The sequence below is a fragment of the Myodes glareolus genome, chromosome 16 (assembly GCF_982192425.1).
Source record: "Myodes glareolus chromosome 16, mMyoGla1.1, whole genome shotgun sequence".
Lineage (NCBI taxonomy): Eukaryota > Metazoa > Chordata > Mammalia > Rodentia > Cricetidae > Myodes > Myodes glareolus.
Window position 1 is genome coordinate 46,346,589 of NC_142041.1, and position 8,444 is coordinate 46,355,032.

An 8,444-nucleotide genomic window follows, 5' to 3' on the forward strand; every position below is an offset into this window, starting at 1 on the left:
CACTATTTCTGCCATTTGAGATTCTTCTGTTGAGAATTCTCTATTTACATCAGTATCTCATTTTTAAATTTTTTATTGTTTTTTTATTGAGCTTTACATTTTTCTCTGCTCCCCTTCTTGCCCCTCTCCCCAAAGTCTCCATGCTCCCAATTTACTCAGGAGATCTTGTCTTTTCCTACTTCCCATGTAGATTAGATCTATGTAAGTCTCTATTAGGGTCTTCATTGTTACCTAAGTTCCCTGGGATTGTGATTTTTAGGCTGGTTTTCTTTGCTTTATGTTTAAAAACCACTTATGTGTGAGTACATGTGATGACTGTCTTTCTATGTCTGAGATATTTCTCTCAAAATAATGTTTTCTAGTTCTATCCATTTTCCTGCAAAATTCAAAATGTCATTATTTTTACACAATGGAGTACAACGTAGCAGAAAAAGATAATGACACAGTACCTCATTTTTTTAATGGTTGAATTAGAGTTCTCTTTTTGATGTTTAGTGCATGAGTTCTTTATACATTTTAGAGGTCAACCCTATGTTAGATATAGGGTTGATAAAGAGTTTTTCCCATTTTCTCAGATGCCATTTTTTCATATTGGTATTATCCTTTGCCTTATAGATGTTCAGTTTCATGAGGTACCATTTATTAAATGTTGATCTTAGTGTCTGTGCCAATGTGTTCAAAGCTACTTCCCACTTTCTATTCTATACATTTTAGTGTAACTGGATTTATGTTGAGGTTTTTGATGTGCTTGGACTTAAGTTCTGTGCAGGGTGATAGATATGGATGTTTTTTCTATCTTCATGCTTCTACATGCCAAAATCCAGTTATACCAGAACTATTTTTGAAGATGTTTCTTCATCAAAAATCAAGTATCCATAGATGTGTGGATGTATGACTGGTTCTCGATTCAATTCCCTTGATCAGTTTTTATGCCAATACTATACTGATCATAAAACACTTGATCATAGAAACTTGATCAGTTTTTATGATCTGTTTTTTTTTCCTTTAAAATTTTAATGGACAGGAAATGTATAGAATAACTGCCAAGTCACATAAATTAACTTTTTTGTTAACGTCCGTGATCCAGGAAAGCACACGCGAGCAGCATGGGTGTTTTCATCAGCTGTCATCTGGGCACGTGTGGCCCCATCTTTACATGGTCCAGAAAAAATATCGGCTGCCGTGCTTGGCGGGTTTCAGATCCCCTTCTCTCACAGGATTGGGCTCCGGCCTCGGTCTTGAGTGGTAAGGGTTCTCTGGTAAAGGGCGCTCCGTTTTCACTTTGGTAACCTTGGACAGCTCCCCAAGGTCTGGCCGCACCCAGCCCAGTTCATCCAGCACACACTTGTCAAACTTGGCCTGCTGCTTGCGGCAGTGACGAAACATCTGCAGGTTGGAATAATCGAGGCAAGTCCAGTACTCTGTGAAAGGCTCTGCACAGTGACGCTTGATCTGCCTGAAGAAGTCCAGCGCACAGCTGTTGACCAGCTTGCCCTCCTGCAGACAGCGCCTGGGGTCCTTCTCCTCCCAGCGGCACAGCATGAACTCCTTATTGACCTTGTCGCACTGGGCCCCATAGTGGTGGGCTGCGGCTTTAAGCACAGCTGAGCTGACTTTCACCTCCTCCACTTTCAGCTCTTCCACAGTGGGCAGCTCCACTATCCCCGGCATGACGGCGGCAGCCCCGACCCTGATCAGGTGCCCTCAGCCGCGCCGCCCGTCTCCTTCAATTCCCCTTTGGGTCTCCCCTATGATCTGTTTTTATGCCAAAATTATACTGGTTTTAAAGCTTGAAAGTAGTATTGAGATCAGGGATAATGATATCTCCAGCTGTTCTTTATTGTACAGTTTTTTTTTTACCTATTATAGATTTTTTGTTCTTAAATATGAAATTGAGTATTGTTCTCTCAAGTCTGTGAAGAATTGTCTTGGAATTTTAATCAGAATTGAATTAAATCTGTAGATTGCTTTGGTAAGATGGTCATTTTTAGTACATTGATCCTACTGATCCATGAGCATGAGAGATCTTTCCATCTTCTGATAATTTCTCAAATTTCTTTCTAAAAACTTGCAGTTCTTGACAAAAAAAAGTCTTTCACTTGCTTAGTTAGAGTTAAACAATGCTACTGATTTTTGTGTGTGTGTGTTAATGTTGTATTCAGCCACTTAGCTAAATGTATTTATCAACTGGAGGAGTTCCTTAGTGTAATTTTGTGTTGCTTCTGTGTACTATCATGTCATCTGCAAATAGAGATAGTTTGACTACTTCCTTTCCAATTTGTATCCATTTGAACTTTTATTGTCTTATTGCTCTAGCTAGAATTTTGAGTACTCTGTTGAATAGATATGAAATGAGTAGACAGCTGTCAGGCAGTGGTAACACACACTTTTAATCCCAGCACTCAGGTGGCAGAGGCAACAGAGGCAATATGTGTCATATATATCAAGAAATTTTTTTATTTCTTGGAGAGTTTCCAGTTACGTAGAGTTCAGCTTTTTTAACTTTGACCTAAGGATTGTATGGATTTTCTCAGTGTCTGTGGTTATATTCTACTTTTTATTTTCTGATTTTATTAATTTGGGTAGTCTACCCCTACTTTTAGTTAGTTTTAGTAAAAGTTTGTCTATGTTGTTGATTTTCTCAAAGAACCTACTCTTTGTTTCATTAATTCTTTGCATTGTTCTCTTTGGTTCTATTTTACTGATTTCAGCCCTCAGTTTGATTAGTTCCTGACATCTACTCCTCTTTGATGTTTTTGTTTCTTTTTGTTCTAGAGCTTACATGTATGCTGTTAAGTTGCTGGCATAAAATTTCTGCAAATTCTTTATGAAGTCATTTAATTCTGTGAACTTTCCTTGTAGCACTGTTTTCATTGTATCCTGTAAGTCTGGATATGTTGTGGATTCATTTTCATTGAATTATAGGATATATTTAATTTCGTTCTATATTTCTTCCTTGGTAATTCAGTTGAGAGTTATTCAGCTTTCACGCATTTGTAGGCATTCTGTATGTAGTTTACATTGCCGATGAATTCTAACTTTAATCCCTGCTGAGCTGAAAAAATACAGGGCGTTATACCTTTTGGTGTATCTGATAAGACTTGTTTTGTGACTAAGTACATGATCAGTTCTAGAGAATGTTCTACGAGATACTGAGAAGAAAATATATCAACTCATTGGTGTTTCAGTGAAATGTTCTGTAGATATCTGTTAGTTCCATGAATCATAACATCTGTAGATTCTATTGTTTCTGTTTTGAGTTTCTGTCTGGGTGGTCTGACTATTGGTGTGAATGTGGTGTTGAAGTCACCCACTATAACATATGATTTGATTTGTGACTTTAGCTATATTAATGTTTCTTTTACAAATGTGTATACCCTGGAATTTTGGGAATTGATGTTCAGAATTGAGACATTATCATTATGGTGGATTTTTCCTTCGATAAATATGAATTTTCCTTCTCCATCTTTTTAAAATAATTTTAGTTTGAAGTCTGTTTTATTAGATATTATGATAGCTACATCAGTTTGCTGCTTCAGTCTGTATAATTTGAAAATATTTTTTGACCACTTTACTCTGAAGTAATGTCTGTCTTTGAAATTAAGATGTGTTTCTTGTATGTAGCTGAAGAATAGATCCTGTTTACATATCCAATCTTTTAGCCTATGTCTTTTTATTGGCAAATTGAGTTTATTGATGTTGAGAGATATTAATGACCAGTGATTGTTAATTCCTGTGATTTGTTGTTATAGTTGCCGATTGTGGTGATGATGGTGGTGGTGTTTATATGTTTCCTCTGGTGGGGGATAATATTTGCCTGTCTTTTTCTGGGTGTAATTGACTTCCTTGAATTGAAGGTTTCCTTCTAGTACCATTTGTGGAGCTGGGTTTATGGATAGATATTGACCAAATTTGACATTGTTATGAAATACCTTATTTTTTCATCATTGGTAATTTAACATTTTGCTGGATATAATAGACTGAACTGACATTCATGGTCTCTTAGAGTCTGGAAGATATGCCCAGAATCTTCTGGCTTTTAATTTCTCCATTGAGAAGTTAGTTGTAATTTTGATAAGTCTGCTTTTATATGTTACTTGGCCCTTTTCCTGTGCATATTTTATTATTCTTTTTTTTTTTATTCTGTATGTTTAGGGTTTTGGTTATTATGTGACAATGGGACCTTTTTTTTCTGGTTTAGTCCATTTGGTGTTCTGTCCTTCTTTAGGTTTGGAAAATTTTCTTCAATGGTTTTGTCAAGTATATTTTTTGGGCCTTTGCGTAGATATTCTTCTGTTCTATTTTTAAAGGGTTGATATTTTCATGGAGTTCCAGATTTTCTGGATGTTTTGTGTCAGGAATACTTTTAAACTTAACTTTTTCTATGACTGATCAATCTATTTCCTCTATCATATCTTTAATGCCTGAGATTCTCTCTTCTTTCTCTTATATTCTGATGGTGATGCTTGCATCTGTAGTTCCTATTTGCTTACCCAGGTTTTTTCTTTCTGAAATTCCCTCAGCTTGTTTTGTTTGTTTGTTTGTTTGTTTGCCTGCTTCAGTGCATCTAGTTCCATTATCAGATCTTGAAAAGCTTTATTTATTTACATCAACTATCCATTTTTTTCCTTTGTTTCTTTTTTTCATAGTTAATTTTTTTAATTTTTTTATGTTTTTAATTAATTTATTTATTAACAATTTCCACCTCCTCCCCTCCTTCCGTTTTCCTTCCACTCCCCTCACTCCCCCTCACCCTTCCTTTTCAGTCCTAAGAAATGTCAGGGTGTCCTGCCCTGTGGGAGTCCAAGGCCCTCCCCCCTCCATCCAGGTCTAGGAAAGTGACCATCCAAACAGACTAGGCTCCCAAAAAGCCAGTACATGCAGTAGAATCGAAACCCAGTGCCGTTATCATTGGCTTCTCAGTCAGCCATCATTGTCAGCCATGTCCAGAGAGTCTGGTCTGATCACATGCTCATTCAGTCCCATTCCAACTGGCCTTGGTGAGCTCCTATTAGATCAGTCAACTGTCTCAGTGGGTGGACGAATCCCTTGCGGTCCTAACTTCCTTGATCATGTTCTCCCTCCTTCTGCTCTTCATCCGGATCTTGGGAACTCAGTCCAGTGCTCCAATGTGGGTCTCTGTCTCTATCTCCATCCAAAGCCAGATGAAGGTTCTATGGTGATATGTGATATGAAGATATTCATCAGTATGGCTATGGGAGAAGGCCAGTTCAGGCACCCTCTCCTCTGCTGCCCAAGGATCTAGCTGGGGACATATCCTTGGACACCTGGGAACCACTCTATAGCCAAGTCTCTTGCCAACCCTAAAATGGCTCCCTTAATTATCTTCTTCCCTGCTCCCATATCCACCCTTCCTCCATCTCAACCATCCCATTCCCCCAATGTCTCCCCAGTCCTCCCCTCCTGCCTTTTCTCTCCCCATCTCCCCTTCTCCCCACCCTACCCCTACCCCTGTGTTCCCAACTTTTGCCTGGCGACCTCATCTACTTCCAACATCCAGGAGGATGCATTTAAATTTTAGGCTCAATGTCATTTGTTTATGGCTAGAATCCACTTATATGTGAGTACGTACCATATTCATCTTTTTGGGTCAGGTTATCTCACTCAGTAAAGTGTTTTGTATTTCCATCTATTTGCTTGCAAATTCAAGATGTCATTGTTTTTTTACCACTGAGATTCAATACAATCCCCATCAAAATCCCAACAAAATTCTTCAAAGGCCTTAAGAGAACAATAATCAACTTTATACGGAAAAACAAAAAACCCAGAATAGCCAAAACAATCCTATACAATAAAAGTACTTCCAGAGGCATTACCATCCCTGACTTAAAACTTTATTACAGAGATACAGTAATGAAAACAGCTTGGTATTGGGCTAGAAACAGATGCTGACCAATGGAATCAAATCGAAGACCCAGATATTAATCCACAAACATATGAACACCTGATTTTTGACAAAAGAGCTAAAATTATACAATGGAAGAAAGAAAGCATCTTTAACAAATGGTCCTGGCATAGCTGGATGTCAACCTGTAGAAAAATGAAAAGAGATCTGTATCTATCACCATGCACAAAACTCAAGTCCAAATGGTTTAAAGACTTCTATATAAATCTGACCACACTGAACCTGATAGAAGAGAAAGTAGGAAGTAGTCTGCAACACATGGGCACAGGAGACCATTTAACCCTGTTAACCCCAGTTTACATATAACCCCAGTGTCACAGACAATAAGGGGGAAAATGAATAAATGGGACCTCCTGAAACTGAGAAGCTCCTGTTATGCAAAGGACACTGTCATTAAGACAAAAAGGAAACCTACTGAATGCGAGAAGATCTTCACCTACCCCACATCAGACAAAGGTCTGATCTCCAAAATATATAAAGAACTCAAGAAACTAGACATCAAAACTCTAATTAACCCACTTAAAAAATGGGGTGCTGAACTGAACAGAGAATTCTCAACAGAAGAAGTTCAAATGGCCAAAAGATACTTAAGGTCATGCTCAACCTCCTTAGCGATCAGGAAAGTGCAAATCAAAATAGCATTGAGATACCATCTTCTGCCTGTCAGAATGGCTAAAATCAAAAACACCAATGATAGCCTATGTTGGAAAGGATGTGGATTATGGGGAACACTTATCCATTGTTGGTTGGAATGCAAACTTGTGCAACCACTTTGGAAATCAGTGTGGCATTTTCTCAGGAAACTGGGAGTCAACCTATCTCAGGATCCAGCAATTCCACTCTTGGGAATATACCCAAGATATGCCCAATCATACTACAAAGCATTTGTTCAACTATGTTCATAGCTGCAGTATTTGTAATAGCTAGAACCTGTAAGCAACCTAGGTGCTCCTCAATAGAATTATGGATAAAGAAGTTGTGGCACAAATTCACATTAGAGTTCTACTCAGCGGTAAAATTCACAGTTTATTTTTTTACTCATTATTTATTTCTTTATAAATAATACCATTCAAAATTTCCACTTCCTCCACTCTTCCCATTTCTGTTCCACTCCCTCACTCTCCCTTGCTCCTCCCCCTCCAGTCCTAAGAGAGGGCCTGGTACCCTGAACTGTGGGAAGTCCAAGGCCATCTACCCTCCATCCAGGCTTAGGAAGGTATGCATACAAATAGACCAGGATTCCAAAAAGCTAGTACATGCAGTAGAGACAAATCCCAGTAGCATTATTATTGGTTTCTCAATCTGCCTCAATTGTCAGCCACATTCAGAAGGTTCAGTTGGATCACATGTTCATTCAGTCCCAGTCCAGCTGGCTTTGGTAAGCTCCTATTAGATCAGGCACTCTGTCTCAGTGCGTGGACCAACCTCCCACAGTCCTGACTTCCTTGATCATATTCTCCCTCCATCTGCTCTTCAAGTGGACCTTGGGAGCTCAGTCCAGTGCTCCCATGTGGATCTCTGTCTCTATCTCAATCTGTCGCCAGACCAAAGTTCTATGGTAATATTCAAGATAGTCATCAGTCTGACTAAAGGACAATGCCAATTCAATCACCCACTCCTCCCAGGGTCCGAGATGGGGACATACCCATGGACACCTGTGAACCCCTCTAGAGCCAAGCCTTTTGCTAACCCCAAAAGGGCTTCCTTCATTAAGATATCTTTTTCCCTGCCCTCATATCCATCCTTCCTACATCTCAACCATCCCACTCTCCCATGCTTTCACCAACCCTCTCCTTCTCCCTTCTCTCTCCCCCTCTCCCCTTCTCCCCACCCCATGCTCCCAACTTTTGCCTGGCAATCTTGTCTGCATCCAATTTCCACAAGGGACTATAAATGTTTTTCTTTGTGTTCACCTTATTACTTAGCTTTTCTAGGATAGTGAACTATAGGCTTAATGTCCTTTGTTTATGGCTACAATCCACTAATGAGTGATTACATGCCATATTCATCTTTCTGGGTCTGGATTATCTCACTCAAGATAGTGTTTTCTATTACTACTCATTTGCATGCAAAATTCAAGATGTCATTGTTTTTAACACTTAGTAGTGCTCTAATGTATAGATGTACCACACTTTCTTTATCCATTATTCCATTGAGGGACATCTAGGTTGTTTCCAGGTTCTGGTTATTACAAATAGTGCTGCTATGAACATATTTGAACAAATGATTTTGTAGTATGATTGGGTGTCTCTTGGGTGAATTCCCAAGAGTGGTATTGTTGGATCCTGAGGAAGGTTGACTCCCAATTTTCTGAGAAACGGCCACACTGATTTCCAAAGTGGTTGCACAAGGTTGCATTCCCACCAGCAATACATGAGTGTTTCCCTTATTCCACATCCTCTCCAGCATAGGTTATCATTGGAGGTCTATTACAGAGCTACAGTAATGAAAACTATTTGGTATTGTCATAAAAACAGAGATCAATGGAATTGAATCAAAGTAGTGGATATTAATCCAC

The 8,444-nt window shown here is 38.9% G+C and overlaps 1 pseudogene; it reads right to left on the reverse strand.

Annotated features, from left to right (window-relative positions):
- Nucleotides 1–993: 993 nt before the first annotated feature.
- On the reverse strand, nucleotides 994–1,743 carry LOC148119578 (NADH dehydrogenase [ubiquinone] 1 alpha subcomplex subunit 8 pseudogene; annotated as a pseudogene).
- Between the last annotated feature and the right edge of the window lie 6,701 nt (nucleotides 1,744–8,444).